The sequence below is a fragment of the Neofelis nebulosa genome, chromosome 8, assembly GCF_028018385.1.
Source record: "Neofelis nebulosa isolate mNeoNeb1 chromosome 8, mNeoNeb1.pri, whole genome shotgun sequence".
Classification (NCBI taxonomy): Eukaryota; Metazoa; Chordata; class Mammalia; order Carnivora; family Felidae; genus Neofelis; species Neofelis nebulosa.
In genome coordinates, this window is record NC_080789.1 from 107,172,948 (window position 1) to 107,190,599 (window position 17,652).

Sequence of the window (17,652 nt, forward strand, 5' to 3'; positions counted from 1 at the left end):
TTGTCTACCAGTCCAGGGCTCTTTACTTTTCCTAATGACTATTAGATTCCTCAGTGTAGCCAGAACCAGCATGAACCTAATAGCACCAACCTTAGAGCTAAGCTAGAACCAAAAAGAAAATAGATTCTGCCTATAGAGAGGCTGGAGAGCACAGAGGTTAAACATGAGGGCACTGGATTTGGACTGTTGGGGCTCAAATCTCTTCTCCACCCTTAGCTGTATGACCTCGCATAAGCTACTGAACTTTCCTTGCGCCCTGCTTCCTCGGCTGGAAAACAGCTGTTACGATGATAAAATAAGTCAGTGGTATACAAGCACTGCCAACAGTGTGTGACAGGTAGTAAATACTCAATAAACATTAGCTTTTATTTGAAAGTTTGTATCTTAAGCTCTTTGAATACTGGGATTTCTGTAACTTTCCCTTGGATGCGTTGTAACCTGTAAATCCTATTACATTTGGTGCTGAGGATGACCACATTTGTGGGTATGTGTCCCCTAACATTTGTTAAAGACTTTATCACATGGCAGGAGCAGTGATAGGATCATATGCTATTTGAACTGGAAGCTTGTCTTACGTTACAGATAGCTGAGTGAGAGCTGAGGCCCCACGATCAGAAATGACTTGCTCAGTCTTCTGGGATTTTCCAAATTGTGACATCTGACACAATCCTGGGGAGCCTGCAGTCTATCCTAAAACTACTTCTTATTCTTTGCATCAATATGTTTATGTTGCAGTTAAAATTTTTTTAATGTTTATTTATTCCTGAAAGAGAGAGAGAGCACAAGCAAGGTGGGGCAGAGAGAGAGGGAGATACAGAGTAGGAAGCAGGCTCCAGGCTCTGAGCTGTCAGCACAGAGGCTGGCGCGGGGCTCGAACTCGTGAACTGCAAGATCATAACCTGAGCCGAAGTCAGGTGCCCAACCGACTGAGCCATCCAGGCATAACCCCCCCCCCCAAAATTGTTTTTATTGAGGTAAAATTCACTTGACATAAAATGAACCAGTTTACAGTGTACTACTCAGGGGCATTACATACATTCACGATGCTGAGCCACCATCATGTCTATCTAGACACCAAACATTTTCATCACTTCCAAAGGAAACTCTGTACCCGTTGAGCCGTCACTCCCCATTCCTGTCTCCTCCCAGACGCTGTCAACCACTAACCTACTTCTTGTCCTTATAGATTTACCTATTCTGGATTTTTCAGATAAATGGAATCATTCAATATGTGAGCTTTTATATCTGGCTTACCTTACTTGGCACAGCACTTTAAAGGTTCACCCACATTGTAGCATGTATCAGTGCTACATTTCCTTTTTATGACTTTTATATCGCATTTCAGTTAAAGGATTCCATGCTCCCTTTTGTCTCCCATCATCCCCCTGAACTGAGGCTAACTGATTGTAACACAGTTTTCTGTTTTACTATTTCTCTTTTCCTTTCCACTCCAAACCTCCATCATCGATAAGGGACTGCACTATGGTTCCCTTTCTTACTACCAACATATCCTTAGTTTCTCAAGACAGGAGCCCAAGAGCAGACAAAGCTCACCCACCTGCTATTTTATCTAGAGTATATCTGTGAGGCACCCCTTCCTGCCATTTAGATACATGCTTATGCCCAGGTATTTGTGAACTCTGAGGACCAGGCTGGCAGCTATTCTGTGAAGAAGGAAGAAACCTCAGAGGCTGGACAGTTCAGCCTCTGGATGATACCTAGGTTCTGTACACAACCCATATGGCCGTGGAGAGGCTCCCTTTTCATCAATGCCAGCTCTGCCAGCTTTTTGTCACACACTCCCAGCCTGAAAGGGGAACCAGCTAGCATGTGGCCCACTCGGTCTTGGCAACAAGCCATAATGCAGATGTCATTTCATGATATTGAGGTGTTCTGTTAACCAGGTGAGTTCCTTGTCTGTAAGGATGGACATCTGAACTAGAGAGAAGGAAATTTAAAAAATAACATCACTATACTAATGAGGCCCAATAATTCCTATTTTAAGGTTGGATCTAATGCTGAAGAATCTCTGGCATCCTTCCTTGGAATCAATTACAGTCAATTTCATCACATTTTACATCAGTTAAAGGAACATTGTCAAGATAAAATCTTGCCCAACATAGTTTTTGTTTTGTTTTGTTTTAACTTCCTTACTCTCATAACCAACAACTTCATAGATTATTTTGCCAAAAACGTATTTTTTGAGCCAAATTTTACGGGTTCAGTCTTTATTTGGGCTGTGGTGAGGAAAGCAGCATCCTCCTGTTCTTGATCTCACATTGGTTAGCTGCACTGCTCTGGTCCTTCTCCATGGTTCTCAGGTGCGCCCTGGTGTTGACCTTTTGTCTGCATGCAGGGGCCTGTGTCCTGTTTCTTTAGGTGCTTGTGAGGTTGTGTCTGTCTCATTGATGGGATTATTTGTGCTAATCTTTCCAGAGGACAGGCATGGGCCACAGCAGGGCAGAGCTGCCTGGGAGGGGTCAGAGCAGGCAGCCAGAGATCTGATGGGCAGCAGAGCCTCGGCAGGTATAAGTCTATGCTCCACAGTTCTGAAGCTGTGGACAAGCCAACCTGTAGGTCTAGGCACCAGGAGCATGAACTCAGTGAAGTTGAACTCAGAGTAGCTGAGGCAGAAAGGATCAAATGTGAACTTTTATACCACAGGTGAGTTAAGTAGCCAGCAAGAGGACCACTAGCAGGTTGGGACATGGCCCATGAATTTAGGTTTCAAAACAGAGGCAAGCTTTGTCCTGACCTCTTTGACCTTCTTTTTTGTTCTCTGTGTCAGGCAAGAATCCACAGGGGTGTGCTGGCTGCTGGAAGGCAAGACAAGCCTCCACATGTGCAACTTATTTCTGATTAAGGATGGACAGAGAAGCTCAGACCTTTTCATAGGTCTCCTAGCATGAGTTGTTAATTAGATTTTGTTCTGTTGTCGCATAGGGATCTGGAGACAATGCTGCGTAACTACCCATGGCCATTCCTGGGCCACCTACCAGGCAGACCTCCTCATCATCAAACTTGGAATATCCAAAGGGTCAGACACCTCTTGACTCTCTTAGGGGTCCAACCTGGATTCTTTCTCATCACTGTGGTCTCAGTATGGGGAAACTCTGGAGCTTATCCATGCTTTCCCTTCACTGAGGTTTCTGGTGTCCAGGTGAGCTTGAACTGGCTAAATGGTGGGCCAGGTTCCTTAGCACACAGATGGGTAGAATGGTGAATGTGGGGTTGATCTGAGTTCTCCAGGCTCAACCATTTGGAAGACAATGATTTCCTATCTCCTATCCCTCCTTCCTTGTCTCATATCTTTCTTTGGGCAGAAGAGGATTGAAGAATGAGTTTCTTTTTATTTCCACCCTTATTTTCTATGGGAATAAAGTTTCAAAATAAATCTGCTTGAGTGTCTACCTCTTTTCCTCTCCTGCTTCCCCTTACCCCAGAGCAAAGTTTCCGAATGCAAAACGGAGTCACCATTACAAATTCCTTTACCCAGGTTGCACCCCTAACTGATTAAATCATCACCTCTGAAGTGGGTCCCAGGCCCAAGCTGTTTATGCTCTCTCAGTAGGCAGTCATGGTTGGGAACCAAAACCGTAGCAAAACTTCCTAACAGTAGCCTAGACAGGGTCATCTTGGCCAATGGAGGCATCTCTCTGCTCTGCCTTCCTGGATGGGATCACCAGGAGGCCAGGCTTCGCTGCAGGTACAGTTCTGCATCTGAGGCAGCACAGCAGTTAAGAACTTGGCTTCTGGCCCTAAGTTGTCTAGCTGGAAATCCTGACTCTGTCACTTACTGCTCTGTGTCTTCACCAACAATGCGGGGCTGATAGTTGCCCAGGCTTTGGAGGGTGGTTGTAAGGAGCCTTTGAGTTATTGCACACAAAAGGTTTAAGGGATCATGGCCCATAGAGGTGCTAAATAAATATTATTATCTGTTACAGAATGATTCGTTTTCGTAAAACTTTATTGTTGAACATGATCTTTGCCTCTTGGTGGTTCCTCCTTGGTCCTAGTGTCAATTTCCTCCTCAAAGACAAATGCTCCACCCCTGCTGTGAGGGCTGTGCAGGGCTGACATAGATGTGAGTGAGGAGCACCGACTGCTGGTGTCCTGGTACCTGGAGATGGAGGGCACACTTTGGGGCACCCCTGGGGGAGATTCCTGTGGCCCCAAATCCCAGTCCCTCTCTGTATGGAATATCTTACGGTTTTAGGTTTCATCTGAGTGTTTGTATCGTAATGACTCCCATTGGCCTCAGTGTCACAGACTATCCCTAACATGAACAACAATCTGTCACCAGTCACATCCTGGTGCTCCTCCAGGCAAGAGGTTCAAGTGCGTGCTTATAGGTGGCACACAAATTCAGAATAACTCTGATGCTCTTGAAAAGGATTTTTTAAAATGGACTTAGCATCTTGGTTTTCCTTCCGTTACTAACTAAACCTACCAAATGCATCTTTAAATGAAGTCAAAGTTAGGACAATTGATGTTTCAGAATAATTGACAAGCATGAGAACCTGCTGGAAACAGCAAGGTTATTAGGCAGATGTGTTTGTGGGTGTTCAGATGTGAATTAAACCGACCCATTACACTTGTTTGGTGTTCATTGGGGCTGCAATATTTTTATGCAGAAGCCGTGAAAGGAGACACAGTTCAGTCGTGTTTATTAGTGACCTTGTCTTGTCCTCTGAATTATGGACAGGCAGCTCAGAACATCAGGAGGTGGTGCTAACAATTGTGCCGTGTTTCTGTGTATTCTGTATCCGTGAGATGTTGCTGCCCTCTCGGGCTTGAATTTTGAAGTAGAGAAAGTGAATGTGGCTTTTCAGATCGGAAGTATTTATAGAACTAGGTTCTGATATAACAATGGCTGAAGCCCTTGTGCAGGAAATAAGAACACACCAGAAAAGAAAGAGAATCTCCCTCCCTACAAAACACCTTCCTCCTGACAGTGTCTACTTTTGGGGGGAGTCTTCTTTATGACAAATTGAGGGTTTGCCAGTCTGATCAAAGGGATATTAGACTGAAAATGCAGGTGGTGGAAGAAAGTGCTAAGCCAACCCTATGGCACTGAGAGGAGCACTGGGCTGGCACAGTGATGCCGCTGAACCCTCCCTGGAGGTGTCCCGCTGGTCTAGTCTGCTTCTGGAGAGGAGATGTGTGGGATCTCCAGTCCTTGACTTGTAAGGAATCCTGGGGCATGTGTAAGCAGCTCCTCCCACAAGTGAAGCCCAGTCTCTGTGTCCAGCTGGCTCCTCCTTCTGGCTTCTGACACAGGTGCCCTAGAAAGCCCACCCGCATGCCGTGGCCATTAACCTGCTCGCACAAGCAGACACTGTCTGGGCCGCACCTCTGTCCTGGAATTCTGTGTGGGGCTCAGGCATCTGATACCTCTGGCACCCAGAACATGGATCCCTTTTCCCCCTCCAAACCCAGACTACTTTTATACCTTAAAAATACAAAAGCCTGGCTGTATGTTCTTTCCTGGAAAATTGAGCTTTATTTCCATTCTTCTATGCTAAATGCCTCTTGGGGTCTTACTGTCCTTGAATGGTCAGTGGCATTATCTTCAGGGCCTTGAGTATGATTCATGCTATAATTCTTTTGTTTTCTTTTAGGTTTATTAATTTATTTTCAAGAGAGAGAGAGAGAGAGCAGGGGAGGGGCAGAGAAAGAGAGTGTGTGAGAGAGAGAATTCCATGTAGGCTCCACACTGTCAGCACAGAGACCGAAGCGGGGTTTGAACTCACAAACGGTAAGATCATGACCTAGGTTGAAATCAAGAGTCAGACGCCCAACTGACTGAGCCACCCAAGTGCCCCTCATGCTATAATTCTAAGGGCAAACATTTTCTAGCTGTCTCATACTAAAACAGATGAGAACAACAACAAAATTCCACCCCCCCCCACTATTGTATCATAACACCCCTCGCCCCCGCAGTCAAACCTCCAGCAATCATCTCACCACAGACAGGAGCATAACATGGCTAGATGCCCAGGAACTACAGAAGATGCAGTTTCCAAAGGAGCCAAAGGAACCATAGGCATCTCGAATAGAAGCATCACATTTAAAATGACAGTGGTTGATGATTTGTGCTGGTCTGGTCACCACCCTGAGAGCTCAATTCTGGTAGCATGTTTTTTTTTTTTTTTAAATGTTTATTTATTTATTTTGAGAGAGAGGGAGAGGGAGACAAAGAATCCCAAGCAGGCTCCGTGCCGTCAACACAGAGCCCCACGGTGGGCTCAAACTCACAAACTGTGAGATCATTACCTGAGCTGAAACCGAGTCACCCAGGTGCCCCAGGTAGCTTATTTTGAGAGAAACACTGATAGAGAAAGAGAGACGAGGATGACAGAGAATGTGAAAGTAGCTTATGTTTTGGCTTGGAGAGTAAAAGATTCATAGAAAAGGGAGGAAGATCTTATATATATTATTTCATGTATTACTATATTATGTCTCTATGGTAATGATCTATATTCTAATAATAATAATAGCAATCATATTTTGAATATCTGCTATGTCTTAGATCTTTGGAATGTGTTAACTAGACAGCCCTCATGACAATCCTGTTGGGTACAGATGATGAAACTGGAGAGGTGAAATGACTTGCCCAAACTCCCACACTTCGTAAGTGCAAAGCTGAGATTCATGTCTGAGTCCTTCCAGCTCCAAAGGCCATGTTCCATCTTCCTTGTCTCCCTGCTTTGTGGAAGACAGTACACTTTCTCTTGGTGCCAGAAGACTGAATTAGAGTTACAGAGAAGGAATTGAAGCTACAGAGATTCAACTCAACATTAGGCAGAACTTTCCGTCATGCAGAGTTGTCCAGAGATGAAATGAATAGCTCTACTTTGAGTTTCTAGTCCCTCAAAGGTCTTTAGGCACAGGCTGACGGGCTGATGTTGAGGGTGCAGTGGGGGTTATTGAGTATTATAAGAAGGAGCCACCAGATGACCCATAGTGATCCCTCCTATTTTATTAGTCTACGTGAAGTAACTCCCCCAAACATACAAGCTAAAAGAGAAGGTCAGTTAATATGCTGGACCAATAACCAATCACTCTGAAGTAATTCAAGGACTAATTGTGCCATCCAGTGTTATTAAAGCTTGTTATTTCTCATTCATTCATTCATTCACTTACTCAACAAGTATTTTTCTGAGAGCCTACTATGTGCCAGGCCCTAGATATATAATGTTGATTAACACAGAGTCCCTCTCCTCAAGGCAGAGAAAAGTATAAATAGGTGATTTTAATTCTGTGTGTAAATATAATTAGGAAATTACAGGATGCTGAGGGATGCCTAATGCGACTAAGTGGAAACAATTCAGGAGCTACCAAGGTGAAACCCTGAAGAAAAGACAGAGATCCAGGCAAAGAAAACAGCACATGTAAAAGGCCTAGAGGCTTGAGAAACTATGGCTTGAATGGGAAACTCCAAGCCCAGTCATGCACTTCGGGTGTGAGCGCCCCCTGCTGGTATGGGTGGACCTCCGCTCCCCTGCAGGGCCCAGTCTCCCCTGGCCCCACCATGGTGCATGTGACCTATGAGAGAGGATCCTCAGGTCTGTTCCAAGACAGTATCTCCTGCTGCTCTAAAACTTGCACGTTAAAGTCTTGCAAAGGGGCAGTTGGCCCTGAAAATTTCACTAGGCCAGAGCCATTCTGAATTTCTCCACAGAGATGGGGGCACCATTCTTTCTTCCACTAGGTATTATGCTTTGTCACTGGGAAACAAGGCAGGGCTGCTTGTGTCCCGGTGTTTCTTGGAGTCCCTTGGTTCTGCCAGCATCAGCTGCAGTTCATTAGACTCACATGGCAGGGAGTGGACAGGGTGTTATAGAGGGCAGGAGAGGGGGAGGGGAAGAACTTGGAAATGACAGCTCTGTTTCTTCCAACTCCGTTCTTTTCCCCCCAAAACCCCAGCACACAACTCTTCCATACAGACACCTTCCCACCTCATGCAGACAAAACACTGTGGGTCTTACACCCTTTCAACAACTTGGACACATCTGATTCCCAGTGGGGGGCACAGCCCAGATTCAACCTGGGATCCCTATGATGAGTACATCTATATCTAGGTGTGCTTGTAGAACACCAAAATGTGACAGGTAAGGGGATCATCTTATTATTTTCCAACCTCCAAGGCAGGACTGTACTTAAACCATCTCAGACAGATGGTTAACTGTCCTATTTTAAAAGATCTCTAGGGAGGACGATTTCGCAATTCCCCATGGCTGTCTGTTCTAGTATTTAATCATCTTCATTACCAGCGAGTTCTTCTTTATGCTACATCTAAATCTCTTTGGTTGTGATTTAAGTCTTGTTCCTTGAGGGTAGATGCTGTGGATCTTCTGCTTTATGGGAGGGAAGGATTCTGGTCCTAATTTTGCAGGCTTGGGAATCATCCATTCTATTTTAACCCCCTTCTTTGGGGGTTATTTATTTATTTTTTAATTTATAAACATGAGGGTTGAGTTAGGGCTGATTCCCAAGGAGTTGTCTAGCTCTAAAAGCTGTGACATCTCAAACTAAAAGTGCTGCACAGGTATCCTGTGTTATTCAATACTCCGTAGAAAAAAGAATGCTTTGCTGCATGAAAAGCTTGTGGCTGAAATTTGAAATGAGGCCATATAGACCTAGTCCAGAAAGCCATCTTTCCATTAGTGACATAAGATGGGACTTTAGGAAAGGATGGACAATGGAGGGGCTGCTGCCACTCAAAGCTGGACCTTTCAGAGTCTCTGCAGGGCCATCCATGACCACATTTTGTGGGTGCTATGCCAGCCTCTAGTCCCTGACAACTGAGAAAGTGAATACCTGGTTGTATAGAAGGCTAGCTTTTCACCCTTCCCAACCTTCTCTATCTTTAAAAAGTCAGTGCTTTAGGAAAGATAATACGTTAAGCCAATACTGTGTAACTCTTCAGTGAACTGAGAAAGGAGCTGTGACAGACTCATTTTTGGTTTAGAGAGGCAGTGGTTGGCATGGGAGGATTCAGGCTGCCTGAGGATGGAGGTTTGCCAGGAACGAAGACAAAGGCCCCACACAAAGAGCAAGAGGATGCTGAACACAAAGTTCACTTATTTCCCATTTTTTTCCAAAGCATTCTTGTTTGCTACCTTTGGTATGTGTGTCCAGAGGACAGCTTGCTGAAGGCTGGTATTAGCTCACTTTAGGGGAGAGCTGTTGGGCACAGTTTATCCCAGGCAAAGTTCTACCAGCTAAGCTCACTGAGCATTCGGCCTCATCGGTACAGATCTTTCTCGACTTGCAATGGGGTTATGTCCTGATAAATCAATTGTAAGTTGAAAATATCAGAAGTCAAAAGTGCACTTAATACACCTAACCTCCTGAACATAACTTAGCCTAGCCCACCTTGATACTTACACTAGCTTACAGTTGGGCAAAATTATCTAACATAAAGCCTATTTTATAATAAAGTGTTGAATATCTCATGTAATGTATTGAAGACTACTGAAAGTGAAAAACAGCATGGCTGTAAGGGTAAAGAATGGTTATAAATGTATCGATTGTTGGCCATGTGATCACGGGGCTGACTGGGAGCTGCGGCTCACTGCTGCTGTCCAGCATTGTGTGAGAGAGGATTGTATCGCATATTGCTAGCCCAGGAAAAGATCCAAAATTCAAAATTCAGAATCCAAAATTCAAAGTACACTGAATGCATATTGCTTTTGCACCTTCGTAAAGTCAGAAAATCTTAAGTTGAACCATCATGAGTTGAGAACCATTGGTCCCTAGCAGTGAAGGCAGCTTCAGCCAATGACAGGATCACATCATGAGACAGATTAACCTACCACTCACTTGTATACTCTTACCTCCTCAAGTTCTTTAAAAAGCTACAGAAATAAAGAATTTGTTGTTGGGTAGGCATGCCAGGAATTTTAATCTTCTACAAATATAAATGTGAGATTGTTGAATTTCTCTTGCTTTTATTACTGGTATCATCAAACACAGCCCTAGACTCACTGTCTGCTGACAGCCATTCTTGTTTTATTATCTCAGAGTTAGCTGGGAGTTAAAGTGTATTAAGGACCCAACTCGGTCTTGAAATTATTTGTTAAAAACTGTAGGGTACTTAGATGGCTATATACTGTATGATTCCAATTCTATAACATCTGGAAAAGGCAAAACTATAGACAGTAAAAAGATCAGTGGCTGGGATGGGGAAGAGATGAATAGGTGAGCAAAGAGGATTTTTAAGGCAGTGGAAATACCCTATATGATATTATAATGATGGATATAGTCATTATACATTTGTCCAAACCCACTGAATGTATAATACTGAGAATGACCTTGTAGGTAAACTATGGATTTGGGGTAATTACGCTGTCAATATAGGTTCATCCTTGGTAAAAAAAAAAATATACCACTCTGGTGAGGGATGTTGGTTCATCAGAGAGGGGATGCTTCTCCTTCTCAACTTTATGGTAAACCTAAAACTGTAGCAAAACAAAACAAAATAAAAATAAAAAATCACGTTGTGCCTCTGAAGGGGAGAGAAAGAGCAGGACCATCCTACCTGGATTCGAGTCTTTTAGGAAGGGGTGTGGGCAGATAAAGCGGGGGTGTGTTGCAGAGCCCATTCTTACCGTTGTACAAGTCAGGGAAGAATTTAAATTAGCTCAGGATTCTAACCATCCCCCACCTGATGAATAGCACAAAGTTTTGAAAATACCTGAGCCTTCTATATAGCTTCTCAAAGCTTGGGGACTGGCAGCATCCTCCTCCTCCGGGAGCTTGTAAGAGAAATGCAAAACCTCAGGCTCCACCCCTGTCTGTGGAATCAGTCTGTATTTTAACAAGATCCCCAGCTGACTCATATACATATTAAAATTTCAGGGGCAGCTGGGTGGCTCTGTTGGTTAAGAGTCTGACATCAGCTCAGGTCATGATTTCCCAGTCTGTGGGTTTGAGCATCAGGCTCTGTGCTGACAGATCAGAGCCTGGAGCCTGCTTCAGATTCTGTGTCTCCTTCTCTCTCTATCCCTCCATGGCTATTCCTGTGCTCTCTCTCTCTCTCTCTCTCCCTCAAAAAGAAATAAACATTAAAAAATTTTTTTAAAAATTTAAAGAGCACTGGAAAATGAGAGTCCTTCCAGGTAGAGTCTTAGCATACGATCCCAGGCAAAATTGTGAAGGAGTTCTTCGAATTCACTAGTCTACTTTTTGATAGTCTTTTTTCTCATTCAAGTTTTCTTCTCCCTCCATTCCTTTCTACTCTCGTCCCCTTCTCCCCAGACTGCCCCCCCTCTAAAAAAAGCCCAGATAGACAAATAATAACACAGACTGTATACTCAGTATGGCCCAGGTCCCTTACATACTGGGACAAAAGAGATATGAGAAGATAATTCATGTTAAATTGTAAGTGACTTCAAAACTTGAAGAGTTCTTTTGTTGGGATATTATAAAATAGGATAGTTAATAAATCACTAACCTAAAGAGTGCATTTCTATTTGTAGAAACTGAGTCATTGTGGTACTCTGATAAAGACTGTAGACATCTGGGGGATAGGGTGACTTTCTTAACACTCATTTGACACTTTGTAGGCAACCACTTAACTACATAACAGACTGACTTAACTGAAAGGATGACCCCTAAAGCTTCTCAGACTGGTAAGTCCTCATTGCTCACAGACACTAAATTCTTAGTGCTGCATCTCAGATACGTTTTTCTTATCTGTATTATTTTCATGTACTTGGCCACTTAAGGTACTAAGTCCAGGTTTAAAAATACGTGATGGGGCACCTGGGAGGCTTGGTTGGTTGAGCGACCAACTTTGGCTCAGGTCATGATCTCATGGTTCAAGAGTTTGAGCCCCGCATCAGGCTCACTGCTGTGGAGCTTGCTTTGGATCTTCTGATCCTTTCTCTGTTTCTGCCCCCCAGCTCTCTCTGTCAAAAATAAATAAAGTATTAAAATAAGTGATGGATGTTAGAAGAGTTTTGATAAGCCAAAGGAACATAAGAGAATTTTATTTTTAACATTTTTTAAAAAGCTTATTTATTTTGAGACAGAGACAGCGTGAGTGGGGGAGAGAGAGGGAGACAGAGAATCCCAAGCAAGCTCCGTGCTGCCAGTGCAGAGCCCAACATGGAGCTTGAACTCACAAAACTGCGAGATCATGACTTGAACTGAAACCGAGAGTCAAATTGCTTAACTGACTGAGCCACCCAGGTGGCTCAGAATCTAAGAGAATTCTTGGGGCACTTGGCGGGCTCAGTCAGTAGAGCATTTGATTCTTGATCTCAAGGTCACGAGATCAAGCCCCACGTTGGGCCTAGAGCTTACCAAAAAAAAAGGGGGGGGGTGGAATTGTTGAGATAATATTTCTGGAGATACGTGGACCCATGCTTAATAGGTGCTAGTGGTTTGCCAGGCAGCTTTGACATGTGATAAATGCTCAGATGTTTTTGTGTCCATTTTCTTTCCAGTTACTGTAGGAACAGATCTGACTTGCGTGATATTTCCCCTTTTTATTGCTTGATCTGATTTTTCTCTCATTTAAGTCACTTCCTGGAGATGCAATCCAACATCACAGCAACTCCCTGACTGTCCTGGGCCCAAATGTCTTCAGAGGTGAAATCCCTAAACATGAATTTTGTCAATAAGTGATAGTAAAAGACAGACGCTAGGAAAAGGAGATGGATAAATACAGGTGTTACAGATGGGACACTGGCAAATGCAAGGATTGCAAATGCTTTGTAAGTAAACACAGCTTTTATAGGTAGGAAATTGCAAAATACAGTTGCTATGAGCGATGGTCTTTGGGGCCAACAGTCAGTCCCTTGCATGTAACAGGGGCCTCTTACTAGAAAAATAAGAGTCAAAACATGCATATAGGGTCCCAGATCCCTAGAAGAGGGTCTTTTTAGCTAGATAGCCCACTAAACAATGATGAGCAGACAAGTGAAGCAATTTCCCTTTAAACTAATCATTGTGGGTAACCTACCAGGGAGCTTCGTCAGGAACATTAACTACCAGCTCAAGGCCACCCTTTCATGTAGATACTTCTGTGAAGTGATTGAGAGAAGTAGGGCAGGTCTCCTGGTCTCAAAATATCTCCTCTGCCAGTCTGTAATATGCCTAAAATTGCACCATTAGCAAATATTCCTTTGGATAAACTCCCTACCACCTCCAGAGATTGATAGAACAATCATTCATTCATTCATTCATCAAATGTTTCTTAACCACTTACTATGAGCCAAACACTATTCTAGGGAACAGAATTTTATAGGCAAATACAACATGGTTCTTGCCCTTGAGATGCTCAAAGTATAGTCAAAGGGACAGGAGGTAAACAAATAACTCGAATAAACAAATGGCAATTAGCGATATAACTAGTGCTCTGATACAGATAATTGCAAGGCTCTGTGAGGGACAGAGGAAGAGGATTCTCACCCACCTGAACAGGTGAAGCTTCAGGACATGACTCTTGACCTGAGTCTTATAGGATACAAAGGATGCCAGACAGATGCCAGACAAGTGCCAGACAGATGTCAAGGATAGGGGTTGGCAAGTTGGATGTGGAGAGAAGGAATGGGAGGTGATTTTGGACTATGGGGCTCTGTAAACAGGAGGGAGCATCCCTGTGTCTAGGCAGAGGAGAATAGACCTTGGGTTCCCATGGAACATCATGTAGGCATTGCATGCCTATGTGTGTTTAGAGAGTGCTTCTGCAAATTGGGGAGGGGAGGCATGGCAGAATTTATGCCCAGAGATGGAGGATGGCCCAGACCAATTTGTCTACTTGGTCACTTTGTTGAAGGCACGATAGCACCCTATTTCTCTTCATTCAACGTTCATCCATCCCTCTTTATTCAACGTTTTGCCACCCACATGCGGCTTTTCTATCCAGTGAAGTATCACTCCATAGCTTCAACAATGAGAGGGTTAACCAGCAGATTTTTGAGGTTAGACAGTTAAACTCCATCTGTGTGGTTTTTTTTTTTTACATTTATAATTTGGGCATTTAAAAAACTATTGAATATGGCTTAAATGGGGTCTTTGTGTAATGGGAAATGTTTTAAGCCCCATGCTTACCAAACTTCTATAACATTGATCTGTCCCAGGAAATGGAGCCTGCTCTGCCCTCTGCAGTACAATTCATCTTAATGGGACCTTAGCTAAATGCATGACTTGGCAGCAAATAATTTGGTTAATCTAAGTACTCCCTTTACAGGATTTGCTTTTGGAGTTTTAAGGGAAATTTTCAAGCAGAAAATGGTTACTGGGATAAAATTGTTGAAATTTAGTTTGCCTTTCATGGGAAATTTGGCAGAATTTGGTTATCAAACTCCAGGTGTAGGCTGGGTAGTGTGGAGATGTTGAATATTCTTGACTTCTGCTTCTGAAGAATTGGTTTCAAATATTTTCTCTTCAAATAGATAGTGTGGACTCTTACATAAGCAGTGGTGGCCAACTCTTTCTCCTTTTTCCAAAAAAGGAATTAAAAGACAAAAAGAAAGGACTGGAATTGTGCTTAATGATACTCAGGTTGGACCAGAAATGATTACTGGGTGCTACCACAGATTGTCAAATATGATTTAAAATTCCATCTTTCTGGTAATTTTCTACTTCCTGCTATTTTTCTACTTTTACTCACCACATGTTTTCATATTAATGTTGTTTTATACTCAGAACCCTCTTCTAGGGGGTTTCCCAGTTTATGGTTGAGGGAACTGATACTCAAAGAACTTAAGAGACTTGGCTAAAGTTACACAGCCAGGTAGGAATAGATACAAGCTTTGAACTCAGATTTCATTCTAATACCTAACCTTTTTGGCTCCCAGACTGTACATTAAAATATGACAGATTCAGATCTGTTCAATAAATCCTGACTGAAGGCCAGAACCAGGAGAATTTCTCCTGAGGCTGAGAAAACCCAATCTCAAGTTGTTGAAAGGGTAGACCCAAGCAGTGAAGTCCAATAGTCTTCTCTGTTGGGTCTCTATGGATTAAAAACATACTTGAAAATCGAATGATTCTGTCTTGGAATAAAATACAAATAATCTGGGGTCAAAAAGAATCCTCAGAAGTGTTTGGATTGTCATTTTCCAAAGGATGTTTTCTATACTCTCTGGGATAACCAGAGACATGACCACGTGACACTTAGCATCTCTTTCTCTAAGAATCTCAAGACTAAAAACCTTGAGAAGGCAGGCAAATTGCTCAAGACCATGTTGGGGATAAACAAAGGGTGGGAAGGAGAAATCAGACATGTTAATTTGTTTCACAAACACATGCTTATAGACCAGGCACCTGGCGTTGGGAGCCCACCTCTCCTTCTGAAGAGCAGTGCACACCAGTGTGGAGGCAGAGTTAGCCTATCCATCGGCTGCCCTAGGTGGGCCTCCCTGGGCCTCAGTCTTTGTTGAGCCAGGAGTCCCTACACTGCTTTGCTTGCATATTTCCCAAAAAGAGTTTCAAAAAGTATGTGCTTCACTATACATTTTCAAGTTAACATCCAAAAATTTTCAAAATAAGTTTAAATGGTTGTAAATGATGCAATTTCTGGTGCTTTGTAGATCTTGACAGTTTAAAATAAAATAAAACTGTTGCACCCCTCTTTAAAAAGTTTCCAATGAAATATAAACACCATTGCTATTTGAAACCTCTATTTATCCACTCAAAAATATTATATAAAAGCTGCTTTTTAAATAAGATTTTGCATCATTTCTTTTTCACCTTAGAAACATATTTCCATTTCATTTCCTCCATAAAAGTTTACCCTGATGCAATATATTTTTATGCTGAAAAGTCTCTCATTGATTACACAATCATACTATTCTGCAACAAAAAGAGGTATATAAATTTAAATGTAAACTAAAAAAATTTCCTGTGACTATAAGGCTTGGTGCTACAAGTTTCTTCTGGGTTGAATTATCATCACAAATATTATTAATATACAATCGAGCAAGACAACATACATACATTATGAGCTTTTTTAAAAATTCAAGTATAATTAACATACAGTGTTACATTAGTTTCAGGTGCACAATATAGTGGTTCAACAATTCTATACCTTTCTCAATGCTCATCAAAAAAAGTGTACTCTTAATTTCCTTTATCTATTCCATGTGTCTCCCCACTCACCTCCCCTCTGGCAACCACAAGTTGGTTCTCTGTATTTAAGAGACTGGTTTTTTTTTGTTTCTTTTTTTCCTTTGTTCATTTGCTCTCTTAAATTCCATATATGATGAAACAATATAGTATTTATCTTTCTCTGACTGACTCATTCACTTAGCATTTTACCCTCTAGCTCTATCCACATTGTTGCAAATGGCAAGATTTCATTCTTCTTTATGGCTGAGTAATACTCCATTGTATAAATATACCACATCTTCTTTATCCATTCATCTCTGGTTGGGCACTGGGATTGCTTCCATATCTTGGCTACCATAAATTCCACTGCAATAAAGCATACAGGGGCATAAAATCTTTTTGAATTAGTGTTTTTGTATTCTTTGGGTAAATACCCAGTAGTGGAATTACTGGATCATTCTATTTTTAATTTTTTGAAGAACCTTCAAAAGCCTCCACAATGGCTGCACCAATTTGCTTTCCCACCAACAGTGCATGAGTGTTACTTTTCTCCACATCCTCACCAACAATTATTTGCTGTGTTTTTGATTTTAGCCATTCTGATGTATGTAAAATGATATCTTATTGTGGTTTTAATTTGCATTTCTCTGATAAAAAGTGATGCTGACCATCTTTTCATGTGTTTGTTGAACATCTATATATTTTCTTTGGAAAATGTGTATTTTTAATTGGATTATTTGTTTTTTTGGTGTTTTAGTTATATAAGCTCTTTATATATTTTGGCTATTAATCCCCAATGAAGTAATGATTAATATAAAAGTTAAAAATTATCCCAAATGTATCTCTTACAAAGATGGATGACTGGAGAGGGTATGGTGTTTGATTAAAGGAGGCTTTCTGGACATCAGTATTTCAAATATCTCCTTTTTTGGTGCCCTGGTGGTACTCGCATCACAGGGAAATGGATCAAGGAAGGATGTATGTGTGTGTGTGTGTGTGTGTGTATATAAAGGCATGACTTTCTTCTGTAATGTGAGTGAAGGATGCCTGTGAAAGCTCAGAAGAGAAAGAGAAAGTGGCTGGCAGCCTCCAACCTCTGCCCCAGTTTGTCCTTCAAATAGTGTTAAGATTGGATATATGTGAAAGTTGGGGATCTGGAAACTGATTCCATTAAAACAATCCATGTACCATGAAGATAACCCATACATCAGTTTGAAGATGCCATAAACTACTCCAAATACTTTCCAAACCTGCTTAGGAAATTGCTAACATGTTCTTGATGTATCCAGATAAGACTAGTTTGCCTAGATTATTCAACATAAATACAGGCATAAATATACCTTTACTTTCAGTAGATTTTAAGAGAAAAGTGTGTTTGGGGGATATTTCATCTACAGAATCAGTTGAAATGGATATTGTCATTGATTTATCTAGAACAAATAAAAGCTATTATATGCCACATAAATTATAAATGGCTGTCAATATTACTCTATCACAAGATTGTTATGGTTACAACATACCCTCTTATGAATTAGAATCATTGAATGATTTTATGCTGATTGGAATGGGAACCAATTCAACTAA

General features: G+C 42.0%; 1 protein-coding gene across 34 annotated transcripts in view; it reads left to right on the forward strand.

Annotated features, from left to right (window-relative positions):
• CACNA1C (calcium voltage-gated channel subunit alpha1 C) overlaps nt 1-17,652 on the forward strand; it is a 752,159-nt gene that overhangs the window by 61,059 nt on the left and 673,448 nt on the right. The gene's annotated exons all lie outside the window — the stretch shown is intronic.